General features: G+C 34.7%; 1 non-coding gene across 1 annotated transcript; it reads right to left on the bottom strand.

Annotated features, from left to right (window-relative positions):
- Positions 1–18748: 18748 nt before the first annotated feature.
- On the bottom strand, positions 18749–18829 carry LOC123936140. Its single transcript, XR_006817094.1, has one exon. It is a non-coding gene; the product is annotated as a small nucleolar RNA SNORD115 (small nucleolar RNA).
- Positions 18830–20503: the final 1674 nt, after the last annotated feature.

Raw genomic sequence — 20503 nt, 5'->3', positions numbered from 1 at the left:
ACCTAGCAATACAAGGCTTTCTCAAGAAACAAGAAAAGTCTCAAATACTCATCTAAATTTATGCCTAAAGGAATTGAAGAAAGAACAGCAAATAAAACTTAAACCAAGCAGAAGAGAAAAAATAAATATAAGAGCAGAAATCTATGAAATAGAAACCAAAAGAACAGTAAAACAGATCAATGAAATGGGAGCCGGCTCTGTGAAATAATTGGTAAGATCAATAAACCCATAGCCAGACTTAAAAAGAAAACAGATAGGACCCAAATAAATAAAATCATAAATGAAAGAGGGAAGATCACAGCCAACACACACACACAAAATAGAAACAATTATAAGAACATATTATGAATGACTATATACCAAAAAATTAGTTTATCTGGAAGAAATGGATGCACTCCTAGGAATATATAAACTGCTAATACTGAAACAGGGAGAAACAGAAAATCTGAACAGAACCAAAATAGCAACAAAATGGAATCAGTAATCAAGACTGTTCCAATAAACAGGAGTCCAGGACCAGATGACTCCCATGAGACTGCTATCAGGCATTTAAAGAAATTAATATCTATTCCTGTGAAGCTGTTTCAAAAAATAGAAATGGAAGGAAAACTTCTAAACTTGTTCTATGAAACCAGCATTACCTTGATTCCAAAACCAGACAGAGGCCCCAACAAAAAGAATTACAGGCCAATATTCTTTATGAACATGGATGCCAAAATTCTAACCAAGATACTAGCCAATAGGATCCAGCAGTACATTAAAAGGATTATTCACCAGGACGCCTGGGTGGCTCAGTTGGTTAAACCGCTGCCTTCAGCTTGGGTCATGGTCCCAGCATCCTGGGATTGAGTCCCGCATCGAGCTTCTTGCTCAGCAGGGAGCCTGCTTCTCCTGCCTCTGCCTGCCACTCTGTCTGCCTGTGCTCACTCTGACAAATAAATAAATAAAATCTTAAAAAAAAAAGGATTATTCACCACAGTGAAACAGGTTTTATTCATGGGCTGCAAGGTTGGTTCAACATTTGCAAATCTATCAACTTGACATATCACATTAACAAAAGGTAGAATAATCATATGATCTCAATTGACAGCAAAAGCATTTGACAAAATATAGCATCTGTCCTTGATTAAATCTTTCCACAGTGTTGGGATAAAGGCAACCTATCTCAATATCATAAAAACTATCTATGAAAAGCCCACAGCGAATATAATTCTCAATGGACAAAAACTGAGAGCAAGACAGGGATATCCACACTCAGCACTGCTGGTGAACATAGTACTAAAAGTCTTGGCCTCACTGGTCAACCAGCCAAAAGAAATAAAATGCATTCAGGGGCACCTGGGTGGCTCAGAGGGTTAAATCCTCTGCCTTTGGCTCAGGTCATGAACCCAGGGTTCTGGGATTGAGCCCCGCATTGGACTCTCTGGTCAGCGGGGAGCCTGCTTCCTTCTCTCTCTCTCTGCCTGCCTCTCTGACTACCTGTGATCGCTGTCTGTTAAATAAGTAAAACAAATCTTAAAAAAAGGAAATAAAATGCATTCAAATTGGCAAAGAAGAAGTCAAACTCTCACTCTTTGCAGATGACATGATATTCTATGTGGAAAACCCCAAAGACTCCACTCAAAATTTGCTAGCTATCATACAGGAACTCAGCAACATGGTAGGCTATAAAATCAATACACTGAAATAAGACAGGATAAAGATAAATTAAGTAATTGATCCTATTTACAATTGCACCAAAACCCATAAGATATCTAAGAATAAACTTAAGTCAAGAGGCAGAAGACCTTACTATGAAAATTATAGAACACGTATGAAAGAAATTGAGGAAGACACAAAGAAATGGAAAAACATTTCATGCTCTTGGATTGGAAGAACAAACATTGTTAAAATGTCTATGTTACCCAGAGCAATCTACACATTCAGGGAAATCCTTATGGAAAAACCATCAACATTTTTCACAGAGTTGGAACAAACAATCCTAAAATTTGTATGGAACCAGAAAGGACCCCAAATACCCAGAAGAATGTTGAAGAACAAAACCAAACCTGATGGCATCACAATGCTGGGCTTCAAGCTATAATACAAAGCTGTAGTCATCAAGACAGTATGGTACTGGCATAAAAACAGACACGTAGATCAGTAGAAGAGAATAGAGAGCCCAGAAATTGATCCTCAACTCTATGGTCAACTAATTTTCAACGAAGCAGGAAAGAATACTCAATGGAAAATAGACATTCTCTTCAAAAATATCATGCTGGAAAAACTGGATAGCCACATGTAGTGAATGAAACTGGACCATTTTCTTACAGCATACACAAAAATAAACTCAAAATGGATGAAAGACTTAAAAGTGCGATGATACTCCATCAAAATCCTGGAGAAGAACCCAGGCAGGAACCTCTTTGACCACAACTGCAGCAAGTTCTTGCTAGACACATCTCCAAAGACAAGGAAAACAAAAGCAAAAATGAACTATTGGGACTTTATGAAGATTTAAAAAAAATCTTTTGGACAGCTAAGGAAATAGACAATGCCAAAAGCAAATTGCTTTTGATACTTGAAAATGTCTTATCAGATAAAGGGTTAATTTCCACGATCTATAAAGAATTTGTTAAACTCGCCACCCAAAATCAAATAATCCAGTCGTGTAATTGAAAGAAGACTTAAATAGAATTTCTTCAAAGAGGACACAAAAATGGCCAACAGACACATGAAAAAAATGTTCAGCATTACTTGGAATTATGGAAATGCAGATCAAAACCACAATGAGATACCACCTCAGACCAGTCAGAATGTCTAAAATTAACCAATCAGGAAACAACAAATTTTGGTGAGGATGCAGAGAAAGGGGAACCTCCTTACACTGTTGGTTGGAATGCAAGCTGGTACAACACTCTGGTTTCTCATATTAAAGTTAAAAATATAACTACCCTACAGCCCAGAAATTGCATTACTAGGTTTAGGATACAAACAGTGATCCAAAGGGGCAAGTGCACTCCAGTGTTTATAGCAACAATACCCACATTAGCTAAGCTATGGAAGAGCCCATATGTCCATTGAAGATGAATGGATAAAGAAGATGTGGTACACACACACACACACACACACACACACACACACACACACACACAGAGGAATATTACCTAGCCATCAAAAATGAAATCTTACCATTTGCAATGATGTGGATGAAACTAGAGGGTGTTATGCTAAGCAAATTAAGTCAATCAGAGGAAGACAACTATCACTGATCTCACTCATACGTGTAATTTAATAGACAAAACAGACAAAATATCCATTCATCTTCATAGGGAGGGATAAATAAATAAGTTGAAATCAGAGAGGGAGACAAACCATAAGAGATTCTTAATAGTAGGAAATAAACTGAAGGTTACTAGAAGGGAGATAGGTCAGGGGATGGGGTAACTGGGTGATGTGCATTAAGGGGACACATGATGTAATGGACACTGGTTGTTATATGCAACTGATGAATCACTGAATTCTACTTCTGAAACAGATAGTATCATATATGATAATTGAATTTGAATGAACTAAAATTTAAAAAAAACAAAAAAATTAAATGTTAAAAAAAAATTAATACAACCAGGAGCTGGTTCCTTTTAAAATTGAGAAACCTCTAGGCAGACTATGAAAGAGAAAAAAGAAACGATCCAAATAAATAAAACTACAAGTGAGAGAGGAGAAATAACAACCAATGTCACTGAATGCAAACAATTGTAAGAGAATATTATGAAAAACTGTATGTCAACAAATTGAATAAGCTTGAAGAAATGGATAAATTTCTAGAAATATATAAATTAACAATTTTGATACAGGAAGAAATACAGTACTTTGATAATCAGCCAAGATATTGAATCAGTAATCAAAAAAATTCAAACAACAATAACAACAATAAAAACAAAAACCTTCAGGGCCAGATGTCTTCACAGAAAAATTCTATCAAATATTTTTTAAAGCTTTCCCCCCTCAATCTAGTTACTTCATATCCAACATAATATTAGTTTCTGGCGTAAACTTTAGTCACTCAACACTTATGTACAGTACCTGGTGCTCACCACAAGTGCAGTCCTTAATCCTTATCACCTATTTAACACATCCTGCTACTCTCCTCCCCTTTGGTGACGATGAATTTGTTCTCTCTAGTGAAGAGTCTGTTTCTTGGTTTTCCTCTTTTTTTTTTAACATTATGATCACTTTTTTTGTTTCTTAAATTCCACATATAAGCAAAATCATATGGTATTTGTTATTTTCTGACTGTCATTTCACTTAGTGTAATACTCCCCAGCTCCATCCACATTGCTGCAAATGACAAGATTCCATTCCTTTTTATGGTTGAGTAATATTCCATTGTTTATATACACACCACATGTTCCTTGTCCGTCTACCAGTTTATGGACATTTGAATTCCTTCCAAAATTTGGCTATGATAGATAATGCTGCAAGTAAACATCAGGATGCATGGATTCCTTCAAATCAGTATTTTTGTATCCTTTGTTAAATACCTAGTACTGCAATTGCTTGGTTGTAGGGTAGGTCTATTTTTAGCTTTTTGAGGAACCCCCACACTGTTTTCCACAGTGGCTGTACCGGTTTGCATTTGCACTAACAGTGTAACAGCCTTCCTCTTTCTCCACACCCTCGTCAATATTTGTTGAACCTTGTGTTGTTAGCTTTAACCACTCTGACTAGTGTGAGATGATATTTCCATGTGGTTGTGATTCATATTTTCCTGATGATGAGTGATATTGAGCATCTTTTCATTTGCCTGTTTGCCATCTGTATGTCTTCTTTGTAGAAATGTCTGCTCATGTCTTCTGCCCATTTTTAATTGGATTGTTTGATTTTGGGTGTTGAGTTTGATAAGTTCTTTATAAATTTTGATAATAACCCTGTATCAGTATGTCACTTGCCAGTATCTTCTCCCTTTCTGTAGGTTGCCTTTTAGTTTTGTTATTGTTCCCTTCGCTCTGCAGAAGCTTTTAATTTTGATCCATTTCTATTAGCTGGTTTGTGCTTTTGTTCCTTTGCCTTAGAACAAATATCTAGAATGAAGTCGCTATGGCCTCTATCATAGAAATTACTTCTTGTGTTCTCTTCTAGGATTTTAAGGGTTTCCTGTCTCACATTTAGTTCTTTAACCCATTTGATTTTATCTTTTTGTATGGTGCATGAAAATGGTCCAGATTCATTATTTGCACGTTGCTGTATAGTTTTCCCAACACCAGTTACTGAAGAGAAATTTTCCCCCCATTGGATAATCTATCCTGCTTTGTCAAAAATTAATTGACCATGCAGTAATGATGCATAAATTCAGTAAAGTCACAGGATACAAAATCAACATATACAAATCTGTTACATTTTGATACACTAATAATGAAACAACAGAAAGAGAAATCGACTTTTACTTTCCTTTCCCTTGCCTTTGGTGACATGACTTGAAAGAACTTGCTGTGTCAAAGGGGTTACTGATTATGTTCTTCTCTAGGATTTTGTTGGATTCCTGTCTCACACTGAGGTCTTTCATGAATATTTGGGGGCTTCATCAAGATAAAAAGCTTCTGCACAGCAAATGAAATAGTCAGTGAAACAAAGAGGTGACCCACGGAATGGGAGAAGATACTTGTAAATGTTATTACAGATAAAAGGCTGGTATCCAAGATCTACAATGAACTTCTCAAACTCAACACTCAAAAAACAAATAATTGAGTGAAAAAATAGACAGAAGACATGAACAGGCACTTCTCCAAAGAAGACATATGAATGGCTCACAAACACATGAAAAAGTGTTCATCATCATTAGCCATCAGGGAAATTCAAATCAAAACCACTTTGAGATACCGCCTTACACCAGTTAGAATGGCAAAAATGTAAAGAAACAGCAAATGTTGAAGAAGTTGTGGAGAAAGGGGAGCCCTATAACACTCTCAGTGGGAACACAAGTTGGTACAGCCAGTTTGAAAAACAGTATGGTTGTTCCTCAAGAAGTTAAAAACAGAACAACCCTATAATCCAGCAATTGCACTACTGGGTTTTACCCCAAAAATACAGATGTTGTGAAAAGAAGTTGCACCTGTACCCCAATGTTCATAGCAACAGTGTCCACAATAGTCAAACTGTGGGAAGAGCCAAAATGCCCTTCACCAGACGAATGGATAAAGAAGATGTGGTCCACATATACAAGGGAATATTATTCAGCCATCAGAAAAGATGAACACCCACCATTTGTGTGGACATGGAAGGAACTGGAGGAATTATGCTAATTGAAATAAGCCAAGCAGAGATAAACAATTATCATATAGTTTTAGTTATATGTGGAACATGAGGAATAGCATGGAGGACATTAGAAGAATAAAAGGAAAAATAAGAGGGGGCAATTCAGAGTGGTGGATGAACCTCAAGGAACTATGGACTACAGGAAACAAACTGAGGGTTTCAGAGAGGAGAGTGGTGAGAGAATGGGTTAGCCAAGTGATGGATATTAAGGAGGGCACATATTTTGATGGGCACTGTGTGTTATATCCAACCAAGGAATCACTTGTGAAGGAAACTGAAGATGACACAAGGAACTTGAAAAATATGCATGCTCATGTATTGAAGAACAAATATTGTTAAAATGTTTATGTTACTTAAAGCAATCTACACGTTTAATGTAATTCCTATAAACATACCAAGAGCACTGTTAACAGAGCTAGAACAAATAATCCTAAAGTTTGTGTGGAACCACAAGAGAACACAATAGCTAAAACAACCTTTGAAAATGAAAACACATCTGGAGACATTTCAATTACAGTCTTCAAGTTACATTACAAAGCTATAGTGACCAACTGGCACAAAAGTGATGCACAGATCAATAGAACAAAATAGAAAACCCTGAAGTGAACCTACAAACACTTAAAAATCAGTAATACCTATTCTTCTCAAACTATTCCAAAAAATAGAAAAGGAGGAAAGCTTCCAAATTCATATTATGAAGCCAGCATTACCTTGATACCAAAAAACAGATAAAGGCATCACTGAAAAATAAAACTATGACCAATATTCTTGATGAATATGCAGCAAAAATTCTCAAAATATGAGAAAACTGAGTCCAAAGAATACATTGAAAAAAAAACATTCACCACAATCAAGTGGGAATTACTCACTGGTTGCAAGTGTTGTTCAATATTCACAAATCAATCAATGTGTTACACCACATTCCATTGCATATATGGACCTAAAGAACAATTGGATCCTTTCAATAAATGTATTTGACAAAGTACAAGATCCATTCATGATAAAAACCCTCAACAAAGTAGATTTTGAGGGAACATACCTCAACACAATAAAGGCCATCAATGAAAAATCTACAGCTAACATCATCCTTAATGTGAAAAAACAGATAGCTTTCCCCATAAGGTGAGGAATAAAACAAGGATGTTCACTCTCACCACTTTTGTTTATCATATTGCTGAAATCCACAGTAATCAAACCACACAAAGAAATAAAAGGTATCTAAATCAGTAAGGAAGAAGTAAAACTTTCACTATTTGCAGATGATATTCTATTTTAAAAAATCAAAAACTGCTAGAACTGATACAAATTTAGTGAAGTCATAGGATACAAAATATTTGTGCAGAAATCTGTTTCCTTTCTAAGCAATTAATAAAGCAGCAGAAAGAGAAATTAAAAAAGCCATACCAATCATAATGTCACCCAAAATAATAAGATACTCAGAAATAAAGCTAACCAAAGAAGTAAAGTCTCAGTACTCTGTAAATTATATAACACTTACGAAAAATTTTGAAGATGATAGAAAAAAAGGGAAATACACTCCATGCCCATGGACTGGAAGAAAAAATATTGTTAAAATATACTACCCAAGGGGCGCCTGGGTGGCTCAGTGGGTTAAGCCACTGCCTTCGGCTCAGGTCATGATCTCGGGGTCCTGAGATCGAGTCCCGCATCGGGCTCTCTGCTCGGCAGGGAGCCTGCTTCCCTCTCTGCCTCTCTGTCTGCTTGTGATCTCTCTCTGTCAAATAAATAAATAAAATCTTTAAAAAAATATATATATACTACCCAAAAAACCTACAATTTTATGCAATACTTACAAATTACCAGCAACATTTTTCATAGAACTAGAACAATCTTCAAATTAACATAAAACCAAAAAAGACCCCTGATAGTCAAAGCAATTTTGAAAAAAAGAAAAACAAAACTGGAGTCATCATGATTCCAGACTTCATGTTATATTACAAAGCTATTGTGATCAAAACAGTATGGTACTAGCACAAAAATAGATACATAGATCAATAGAACAGAATAGAAAATCCAGAAATAAACCCACAACTATATGGTTGATTAATCCTCAACAAAGAAGGAAAGACTATCCAACGGAAAAAAGGCAGAATCTGCAGCAAATGGTGCTGGGAAAAGTGGACAGCAATATGCAAATAACGAATCTTGACCACTTTCCTACACTATACACATAATATAAATTTAAAATGGACAAAAGACTTAAATGTGAGACATAAAGTCATAAAAATCCTGGAAGAGAATATTGGCAGTAACTTCTTTGACAAAGTATAGCAACTTCATTCTAGATATGTTTCATGAAGTAGGGAAAACAAAAGCAAAAATAAAATAAACAGACTACATCAAAATGAAAGCTTCTGTATAGCAAAGAAAACAATCAACAAAGATAAAATGCAACCTTGGGAATGAGAGAGGATATTTGCAAATAACATATCTGTTACAGGTTTATTATCCTAAATATATAAAGAACTTATAAAACTCAATACCTAAAAAATCCCAAATAATCCAATTAAAAATGTGCAGAAGTCATGAACAGACATTTTCCTAAAGACATACAGATGGCTAAGAAATAAATAAAATGATAATCATCATTCACTCATCATCAAGGAAATACAAGTCAAAACCACAATGAGATACCACCTCACATGTGTCAGAATGGCTAAAATTAAAACACAGGAAATAAAAGATTTTTTGCAAGGATTGAGAGAAAGGAGAACCCCCTTACATTATTGTTGGGAATGCAAACTGGTGCAGCCACTCTGGAAAATAGTATGGAGGTTCCTCAAAATGTTCAAAATAGAGCTACTATGACCCAACCAGTGCACTACTACCTTTACACTACAGCTACATTTACACAAAGGACACAAAATTACTAATTCAAAGGGGCACATATACCCCATTTTTATAGCAATGTTATCCGCAATAGCCAAATTATGGAAAGAACCCAAACGTCCACTGGCTAATGAATGGTAAAGAAAATGTGGTGTATATATTTAATGGACTATTACTCAGCCATCAAAAAGAATGAAATCTTGCCATTTTCAATGATGTGGTGTTGCTAGAGTGTATCATGCTAAGGAAAATAAGTCAGTCAGAGAAAGATACCATATGATTTCAAAAGTCAAATGTGGAGTTTAAGAAAACAAACAAACAGATGAACATAGAGTAAGGGGCAAAATGAGACGGAAGTAATCCACGAGAGACTTTTTACTATAGAGAACAAACTGAGAGCTGCTGGGTCATGAGGCAAGTGGGTGATGTGCATTAAGAAGGGCATTTGTTGTGATGAGCACTATATGGGTACTTGAAAATGATGACTCACTAAATTCTACTCTTGAAACCAATATCACAGTATATGTTACCTAAATTTTAAATAAAAACTTTTTTAAATGATGTAATTGACTAAAAACATTATGTTTTTATTTTCAAAGTAAAAATTGCTCAAAAAGTAAAAACAAATAGATGAAAGAAAGAATTAAATGAAAAAGATATATTTTTATGAAAATATGTTTTATGTGCATGGACTGAAGGCATAGTATTGCTAAAATGTCTTTATGACCCAAAAGGATCTTCAAATTTAATGTAATTTCTATCACAATTAAAATTAAATATTTTTTCACAGAAAAAAATCCTGAATTTATAAGGAACATAAAAACACCTCAGACAACCGAAGAAATCTTGAAAAAGAATAAAAATCTACAGGCACCACACTTCCTGACCTCAAACTACATTACAAACAACAGTAATTAAAGCAGTAGACTATTGGTTTAAAAACAGACATATAAGCCAATGGGACATAATAGAGTGCCCAGAAATAAATCCACAAACATAGACAAAGCTAATGTACCCTTCAAAAAAGGCACCATAAATATAAAATAAGGCAAATATAGTCTCTTCAATAAATGGTGCTAGGGAAATTAGGTATCTTCTTAAAAAGGAATAAAATGGGACCCATATGTTTCAACATACACATAACCAATTCTTTTTCAAAATTTTTAATTTATTTTTAAATTTCCTTTCAGTGTTCCAGAATTTATTTTAATCAATTCTTTTTTTGATGTATGATTGATTTTTATTTTTATTTTTTTAAAAGATTATATTTATTTATTTGACAGAGAGAGAGAGAGATCACAGGCAGAGAGGCCAATTCTTAAATAAATATTTAAATGTAAGACCAGAAGCTACAAAACTTCCGGAGAAAATACAGAGAGGGAGAATCTCCTTGACATTGGAATGTGCACGGATTTCTTTTTTTAAATGAAATTTAAAAAAAACAGGTAACAAAAGCCAAAATAAACAAGTGGGACCACATTAAATCAAAAGCTTCTGCAGAGCAAAAGCCATCAATAAAATGAAAAGGGAAAAATATACTTGCAAGCTATATATCTGATAAGGTGATAATATCTAAATTATATTTTTAAAAATTCCTTCAATGGCAATAAATAGATGATAAGTAGATGATAGATAGGTGGTAGATGAAAGATGGATAGATATACGATAGATAGATGATAATAGATGGATGATAGATGAAAGACAGATTATAGATAGATAGAAAATAGAAGATAGATGATTAAATAGGTAGATGAGAGATAATAGATGATAGATAGATGGATAAATAGATGATAGATGATAGAGAGATAGATGATAGGATGGATAGATAGATGATAGATAATAATTAGATAGATAGATAAATAGATCAATATAGATAACCAGAACATACAATTCTCCAAAGAAAACATACAAATTGTCAACAGATATATGAAAAGATGCTTAACATCACTAATCATCAGAGACATGCAAATCAAAACAACATTGTGATATCATCTCACATGCATTGGAATGGCTATGTTCAGCATACAAATTACAACAGGTATTGATAAAGAAATGAAGAAAAAGGGATCATGGTACATTGTTATTTGGGACAAAAATTGTCATAGCCATTATGGATAACAGCACAAAGTTTCGATATGTATATATTGAATTTATATATGAATATATGAATTTATATATATATAATTTATATATGAATCCATATATATGAAAAAAAAATATATGTAATGATCCAGCAAACCCACTTCTGGGTTTATATTTAAATCAGGATCTAAAAGATATCTGCAGTACCATTTATATTGCAGAATCATTCACAATAGCCAATAACTCAAATATCCATCAACTTATTAATGGATTAAAATTATACATAAAATGAAATATTAGTCAGCCTTAAAAAAGGAAATACTGTCTTTTGTGACAAAATGTACATTTTGATAAGCCATTATGCTAAGTGTAATAAGTCATTCACAAAAGAACAAATTCTGTGTCAGTCTTCTTATATGTAGCATATAAAATACTCAGTGGTATAGAAGTATAAAATAGAATGATAATTTCCAGGAACTTGGGGGAGAGAGACTCGAGTAGTTGTTTTATGGGTGTAAAGTTTTAGTTATACCAGGCGAGTAAGCTCCAGAGACCTGACATACAACATAGTGCCTGTGTTAAAATAAGGTAATGTGTATTTTATTTTTTTATTTTTTATTTTTTTAAGATTTTATTTATTTATTTGACAGACAGAGAGATCACAAGTAGGCAGAGAGGCAGGCAGAGAGAGAGGAGGAAGCAGGCTCCCTGCAGAGCAGAGAGCCCGATGCGGGACTCGATCCCAGAACCCTGAGATCATGACCTGAGCCGAAGGCAGCGGCTTAATCCACTGAGCCACCCAGGCGCCCCGGTAATGTGTATTTTAAAGTGTGTTATGAGAATGCATTTCATGTTAAGTGTTACACACACACACACACACACACACAGAACAAACAGACACACAGAAATACTTTTGGTGGGAATGGATGTGTTTAGTTACTATCACTGTATTGCAGTGATAGTAACATGAATGTATATGTACAAAGTCACCAAATTATATATGTTGATCATATATAGGGTTTTTTTGTTTGTTTGTTTTTTCCTTCATTTTGTTTTGTTTCTGTATAGGACTACCTCAAAAATATTGTGGTTTGGTTCCAAACTGCTGCAATAAAGCTAATATGACAAAAAAGTGAATCATTTTTTTTCATTTCCCAGTGCATATAAATCTGTGTTTACACCAGATTGTAGTTTATTCAGTGTGTAATAGCATTTTGTCTTAAAAATGTATATACTTTAATTCAAAAATACTTTGTTGCTAAAAAATACTACCATCATCTGAGCTTTCAATCACAATCACTGATCACAGATCACCATAACAAATATAATAATATGGGAAAAAAACAAATATAATAATAACAACAAAGTTTGAAACCTTATAGGAATTATCAAAATGTGATTCAGAAACACAAACTAATTACTGTTAGAAAAATGGCACTGATAGATTTGCTTGATGACATTTGCAACAAACCTTCAATTTGTAATAAATGAAATATTTGCAAAGCACAAAAAAGGAAAGTGCAATTAAATGAGGTTTGTCTGTATATCAATTATACATCAATAAACTTGGAAAAATGTTTTTAAAAGACCGATGATTAATGTAACAGCTGGTATAACAGATATATATGAATGACTTTATGTTTGGGAAAACAGAAGCCTCTAAATTTTCATGAGGGCTGACTAATGCATAAGGTGCTTTTATATCCCCTCTGGGTCTCTAACACAGGACATATCAGTGAACAATATTATATCAACACTGGCACTAAGAATAATAGGTAAATCATAGCAAGGTTTACTATCTATCTCAACAACTGTGAGACAGTCACATTCAACCTATTTTATCAGGACATTGAAATATAATAGAAAGGTTTAAAAGGTTACACTTGCACAGAATAGCACTAGGATTAGATAATACTATTTGTTCATAGCTAGTCAGGCAGCACACTGAGAGATGAATGAGTCTTAAGAACTTGTAAAACAATAACAGCATGAGATTTCTATTAGTAAGCTAAGTGTCCTAAGGTCAAAGTCTGAGTTTTATCAATTAGGAAAGTGGTTGCTACTGTGAATTGATAATACCCTTGAGCTCTCAGAGCAGCAAAATCCAAGAACACAGAAGAGTAAGCAATATGCCTATAACCAGGGCCTAATTTTCTGAATAAACACACTATTAGAAACTCCTTTAATCTTATGACAGAAAATGTATAATGTTTTATCAAAGTTAAAACTAATACAGACGAAGAAACAACAACTATTTTAAGACTGAAAGGGTTCTTCGGCTTATTTTGACTACAATATTGATACGTTATGTAACATCTCAGGAGACTTAACCTTTTCCTAAAAGTCAAGGATCTATAATCCTCTAAATTGTTGGAGGTTTGTTTTGTGTGTGTATGTGTAGTAGATTGTTTCATTGGTATATTAGGCTGAAATCAGATTCCATCTACTGAAACTATCTTCCATCTGTTGGCCAATAATACATACCTCAAATATTTGACTTCAGTTTGATGGTATTGCAACTTATCCAAAAAAGTTTTAGTCCTGGGAGACTAAGAAATTTATCAAAGCTAAAGTACCTTTTTTACTAGCATTTAAGGTATTAACAGCTAACAGTAAATCAATCAGTGTTGAATTAATATGGAAACTTAAGGTGGAGAAAAAAATTAAGCTTTCTTATAAATGTCTAGAGAATATAGTAGGTGAATCTTTGACTCCCTGAGGAATCACCTGCTACAAAAATCAAAAGCTTTCATAGGAAAGCTTAAGCAGGATACTTGACTTCTTAGGCAAAATTTTTTTAAAAAAAGCTGAACATATCTATTATATATATAAAAAAAAATTGCCTCCACCACTGTAAGGAGTGGTAAGGTTGGTTACCACAAGTGTTAGGGGAATTATTTCTCTTACATTATGTACAAATCTGTAAACAAATTACCTTCCTTGTATTTTTTTTCTTTCTGACAGATATGGGAGAATTATAAGGTAATTGTCCTTTTAAAATTATGTTCTGTTTATATAATATTTCCCTCTTTTTAAAATTTAAATTAGCCAATGTACAGTACATTGTTAGTTTTTGATGTAATGTTCAGTGATTTATTAGTTATGTATTACACCCAGGGCTCACCACATCACCTGCCCTCCTAAACGCCCATCACATAGTTACCACATCCTCTCACCCACCTCCCTTTTCACAACCTTCAGTTTGTTTCCCAGACTCAGGAGTCTCATACGGGTTGCCAACCTCTCTTATTTCTTCCCCTTCAGTTTTCTCTCCCTTCCCCTACTGTCCTCTTCACTATTTCTTATGTTCCACATATGGGAGAAACCATAACTGTCTTTCTCTGATTGACTTATCTCACTTAGCATAATACTCTCCAGTTCCATCCATGTCAATGTAAATGGTAGATATTCATCTTTCTGATGGCTGAGTAATATTCCATTATATATATCAACCACATCTTCTTTTCTGGTTACTTGTTATATGCATTTGAATTAGAAATAGAGAATATGTTCTATATGTGGTCATTATTTTCTTTTATTATAATTTTTAACAATGGAATCAATCCCTTTTATTAAACTGCTATAATTTGTTTGGAGGCCCATAAAGAGAAATCTATTTCTTGTAATTTGAGTGTAAACTTATCAGCATTGGGTGAGGCTGCCACTTTCCCATCAGAAAGCACATATTTACCAACCTAGATGGCGTGTATCTCAGGTGCTCCAAAAACACTACATCCATGGTATGGAATATCATAGCCTGTAGTTTACACAACTAGGCAGCAGCTCCCTTCCTGTCAGATTATGAAGCACATCGACAGACAAGGCATATTCTTCTATGGGACAACCTATTTGCACAGAAACTTCAGAAGAGAAAGAACGGGTAGATGATTGTCCCAAAAAACCCACACCTTGGATGTTTTTCTGGGTTAGGCAAAACAAGAAAGGTAAATAGAATTGCAGAATTCATGACTCCAGTACACACACACACACACACACACACACACACACACATGCATGCACAAATGTAGGAAAAGATTAAGTTGGGGAAAATAAACAGACATGTAAATTTATCCCATTCCCAAATTTGAGGTCCATTATTTTTGCATATTTCCCTCAATTTTGCCCATTAGTTTGCACCATTTGCCAATTATTTCCTGTCCAATTTCCTGGGGCTGAGGAGGATCCTGTTGAGAAGGTGGTGAAGATTCAGTGAGATTGTATCCCTTGCATTTTCCTCAGTCTCTTCCTTTTTCCAACATCTTGACTTTCCAGTAGTTACTTATTGACTTCACATTACAGTTCACCTTCTTGTTTGTTGGTGGCCCCTAATAATTATATGAATTAATATAAATTATTCACAATATTTTTGTGAATAATTATAAGTGGACAGCTAATTGCATAACACAATCAAATTATGCCTTATATTTCTATATATTTTTCCAGAACTGGACAGCTGCCACCAATATCTGAGAAACTATCTGTCCTTACCATCAACTTGCTTTTTTTCCCACTTCTGTTGAATTCCTGGAAACAAAGCCCATAACAATGGAGAGATTCAGTGATCTATTATAATTTTCACATGGATTTATATATTAAATTTAGAAAATGTCTCAGTGAAAATCAGCGGAGGAGTCATCCAGCTTCTGAATACTGTATTTAACTTCTCCCTACTCATCTTGTATAGAAATATTTCAGGAGCTCCTGTCAGCAGCCCCTCATGTTGGGTCTCCAGGGTACAAAGAATAGCCTGAGTTGTTGCAGGAAGTGTATAGTTGGAATCCTGAGAACTTGTTATTTACTCCCTGATGTGGGGTTACCATTTTGCTTCAATTATGACTTTATCATTAGTCAAAGAATGTCAACTGAAGGCAAAAATCCATGTAGCAGTCAGTATGCATCCCCTGTATAGGGCATTAAATTGAAAACAAAGAAATCCAAATCAAAACCACTTTGAGATACCACCTTACACCAGTTACAATGGCCAAAATTAACAGTACAGGAAACAACAAGTGTTGGAGAGGATGTGGAGAAAGGGGAGTTCTCTTAACACTGAGAGCCACTCAGGAAATTTTTGTGGCTATCTCCAGAGTACTTGAATTCTAAAAATAGCTTAGTTGGGGAAAAGAACATATGGACTTTTATCATTTTTGGTTCTTGAAACAGTCTTTAATACATTCTAATAGGCATTTGAATTGCTGGAGTTAAAAAAGAATAGGACTGCTGCATTGTATACTGAAATAAAAAATAAGTTAGTTTCTATGGTGTTGTATTTCTAATTTTGCCATTTAGTAGCATAACTGTTTTTTATTCCAGTTTCTTTCTTTCTTTCTCTTTCTTTCTTTCTTTCTTTCTTTCTTTCTTTCTTTCTTTCTTTCTTTCTTTCTGTCTTTCTTTCTTTTTCTCTCTTTCCTTCTTTCATTCTTCTTTCCTTCTTTTTCAATTTACTGGGGCAATCACAGTCTAATCTGGTGCTTTCATTCGGATACAATTTCTTATCCAAATTTTCAATGACTACATGTTCTTCTTTCTTTATTATATCTGCTTTCATAGCTATGTTTTCTTAGCCTAGAACACTTCTACATCCCTTCCTGAGAATGGCACCTTTGCTACTGTCAGCATAATTTTTATATTACCATAAAATATGACCCAAGCCATGGCATTCTCATTATAGAGCTATTTGATCCTCAAAATTCTAACTCGAGTTGGCATTCTTAAACCCTTGTGATAAAGTGTATTGGAGTTTGGGAAGATTCAGCAAAGTTAGTCTGGATAGCTCTCATGTGTCCCTAGTGTAGAATATCAGAAAGTACTCTTCTTCAGTAGTCTTTATTTAAGAGGACAGGAGTAGGAGAGTAGTCAAAGTTGAAAACTGTCCCTCTATTTTTATTTTTTGAGGAATCTCCACACTGTTTTCCAAAGTGGCTGCAACAACTTGTATTCCCACCAACAGTGTTAAGAGAACTCCCCTTTCTCCACATCCTCTCCAACACTTGTTGTTTCCTGTACTGTTAATTTTGGCCATTGTAACTGGTGTAAGGTGGTATCTCAGTGTGGTTTTGATTTGGATTTCCCTGATGGCTAATGATAATGAACATTTTTTCATGTGTCTCTTAGCCATTTGTATGTCTTCTTTGGAGAAGTGTCTGTTCACATCTTCTGTCCACTTCTGCCCACATGATTAAAAATAGAGCTACCCTATGACTTTGCAATTGCACTACTGGGTATTTACCCCAAAAATACAGATGTAGTGAAAAGAAGGGCCATATGTAACCCATGTTCATAGTAGCAATGGCCACAGTCACCAAACTGTGGAAAGAGTCAAGATGCCCTTCAACAGATGAATGGATAAAGAAAATATGGTCCATATATACAATAGAATATTAGGCAACCATGATAAAGGATGAATACCCAAATTTGTATCAACATGGATGGGACTGGAGGAGATTATGCTGAATGAAATAAGTCAAGCAGAGAAAGTCAATTATCATATGGTTTCACTTACTTGTGTAATAGCATGGAGGACAATAGGAGAAAGAAAGGAAAAGTGTATTGGGGGAAGTCAGAGGGGGTGATGAAGTATGAGGGACTGTGGACCCACAGTCCACAGTCCATTTGTTTGTGGAGACAAAATGAGGGTTTTGGAGGGGAGGGGGATGGGAGGATGGGTGAGCCTGGTGGCTGATGCTAAGGATGCATGTATTGCATTGAGCACTGGGTGTGGTGCTTAAACAATGAATCTTGGATCACCGAAAAAAATAAAATAAAATTAAATGTTAAAAAAAAAAAGAAAAAGAAAACTGTATCTCTTGGGAACTTCTCCTAAACATTAAATAGTATACCAAGAAGCTTCTAATTTCATTGTTACATCCACAGGAAAACAAATATCTCACTCTCAATCTTTTGTCCGCAGTTGTCAGGAGACTTGAATATTCATAATCTAAAAATGACCCATACTTTGAAAATATGAAATAATATAATGGTTGACTTTGTCTACTTTGTCATTTAGATGCAAGCTAGTGTTGCAGCATAGAAATTCCAAATGAATAATAAAACTCTTTCAGCTTTCAGTTAAAGCAAGCTCAGGTGAAAAATGAAATTCTTCTGTTGAAGAGCCCATCATATACATGACCCTGGGAGAAAAGGAATGCCTAATGATAGTCATGTTGTTTGAAAGTGAACTTAAATGTCCCAGAAGTTAGTCTTCCCTATTTCCCTATCCCAATTTGGAATTTTTTAGTTACCAAAGGTAGTTAAGTAGCCCTAAAATGGTGCATATCATGCCAGTGAGATTACTACAATACACAATATTTTTTAAAAGTGGAGTATAATTTCCAAAAAATATGATAATGAAGAACCACAATGCAGTTAGTATAAGAGTATTTATAACTTGAGAGGAGACAGGAAGAAGTGGATGAACAAGTTTTACACAGGAGATTTATTATCAGAAGCCCATCATTAGAATTTCTACTCTAGTAAAGCTAAGGAATCTTCCACTTCACAATCTGGGATTATCATTTCTCCTGGGCCTTTATGTAATCCTAGCATGACTTTTATGTTATCATACCTCCTCAAGACATCATAATTCACTCAAATCATGCTACCCCCTCCAGCTAGACTTCTTTGTACTGAAAACTCTTACTATGGATGGCCTTCTCAATCTCTGATCCCAAGTGAAATGGATATATGATAAATTCAGTGCAGGACTACTAGATAGTTAATGGTGCCACAGATGAAGTGAGTGAAATGGTTCTCTTCTCCATTTATCTTTGTCTTTGCAGACAGGGTTGGGACAGTAGTCAAAGATGAAAAATATATATCTCATATATGCATTGTTCAGTGCTCCTCTGTGGTTTCTATATTAGGGATATTGGTTGTCCTTACTCAAAAAAGACCACATTCCTTTGATTATAAACCAGAGGTTCACTAAATACAGTCAAGTCAGAGCAAATAAAGTACCTTGGTCAGGGGCATTTATGCAGAAACAAAATCTTACTCTTAACCAGTCTTTATATCTTCCTGTATCTTCCAGATGCCGGAGCAGGAAAAAAAAATGGCATCATTCATAGCATATGTTTTCTTCCTAAAGTAAACCTAATAATATCATGTGATAATAAGAAACTATATATCAGGTATCAGATTGCTTATGATTTTATTCAAACTCATGTATCATGCCAAAGCTTATACCTGAATCTCAAACTTGTGGGTGCAAATTCCAAAGTCCTTCAATTGTGAGTTGTTCATTTATGATCCACATTATATCACAGCACCTTAGAAAACTCAAAATAATCTAACAAAAATAAATTTATCTGCATGTGAATTTAGATCACTCTTTGTGTATATGCCATAAAAACAATAACAATGAATTAAAAGGTTTTCAACTTGAATCACAGCAAAACTTCAGGTATAAATTTCTCCTGAAGATATCATCTATGTGAATCACTCATGGAGAAAAATTAGCCATCAAAATATCCATGTTCCCTTAAAGAATGAACCTAAATATCTTAGAGGCTACTCTTTCTTAGTCTGTAGATATATTTGGAATTATGTGTCTCTGTAATTATTGAGGGGAATTCAAATTAATTTTTATTTCTGGTATCATTCTACTTCTTTTTCATACTTGTTGCCACTACAGTTTCCTATTTATTTTATTATTTTTTAAGATTTGTTTATTTATTCCTTTTAGAGAGGGAGAACATATGGGAGGGGCAGAAGTAGAGGAAGAAAGAATCTCCAGCAGACTCCCCACTGAGCAAGAAGCCTGACACAGAGCTCCCTCCCAGGACCCTGAGATCATGACCTAAGCTGAAATCAAGAGTTGGACGCTTAACTTACTGAGCCACAGAGGCGCCCCTGCAGTTTCTTTTTTAAACTCAGCTCTGTAAACCGGGGATAATTTAATTCTGTGCTACTCTCTGTAACCCAGAATTTGGTTAAGCAGCACCGTGCTTATTGGTTAGGCTTCAACAAATGAGTTCACTCTGTATGTAATCATTCATATTTCCCCCAGAAGTTCCCTGCATGGGCAAGTCATATCATTTAATATTCTCAGTGTAATAAAAAGTACTGAAGACAGGTTCCCTGTAGATATTCTCCCCCATCTGCTATTTTAGCATCTCCATTGTTATTTCCTTTGTATGGTTTGAAAATGGGACTCATTTTTTCATATTGATATCCAATATATCTAGCACCAACTTTTGAACAGACCATCCTTTACTCAGCATGCAAAAGAAGTACATTTATATAAATCAAGTAATCACGTATCTGTTGATCTGTTTGT

The sequence above is a fragment of the Meles meles genome, unplaced genomic scaffold (genome assembly GCF_922984935.1).
Source record: "Meles meles unplaced genomic scaffold, mMelMel3.1 paternal haplotype, whole genome shotgun sequence".
In the NCBI taxonomy this organism is placed as follows: Eukaryota; Metazoa; Chordata; class Mammalia; order Carnivora; family Mustelidae; genus Meles; species Meles meles.
Note: the sequence above shows the minus strand (reverse complement) of the source record. Positions and strands in the feature narration are given on the sequence as shown.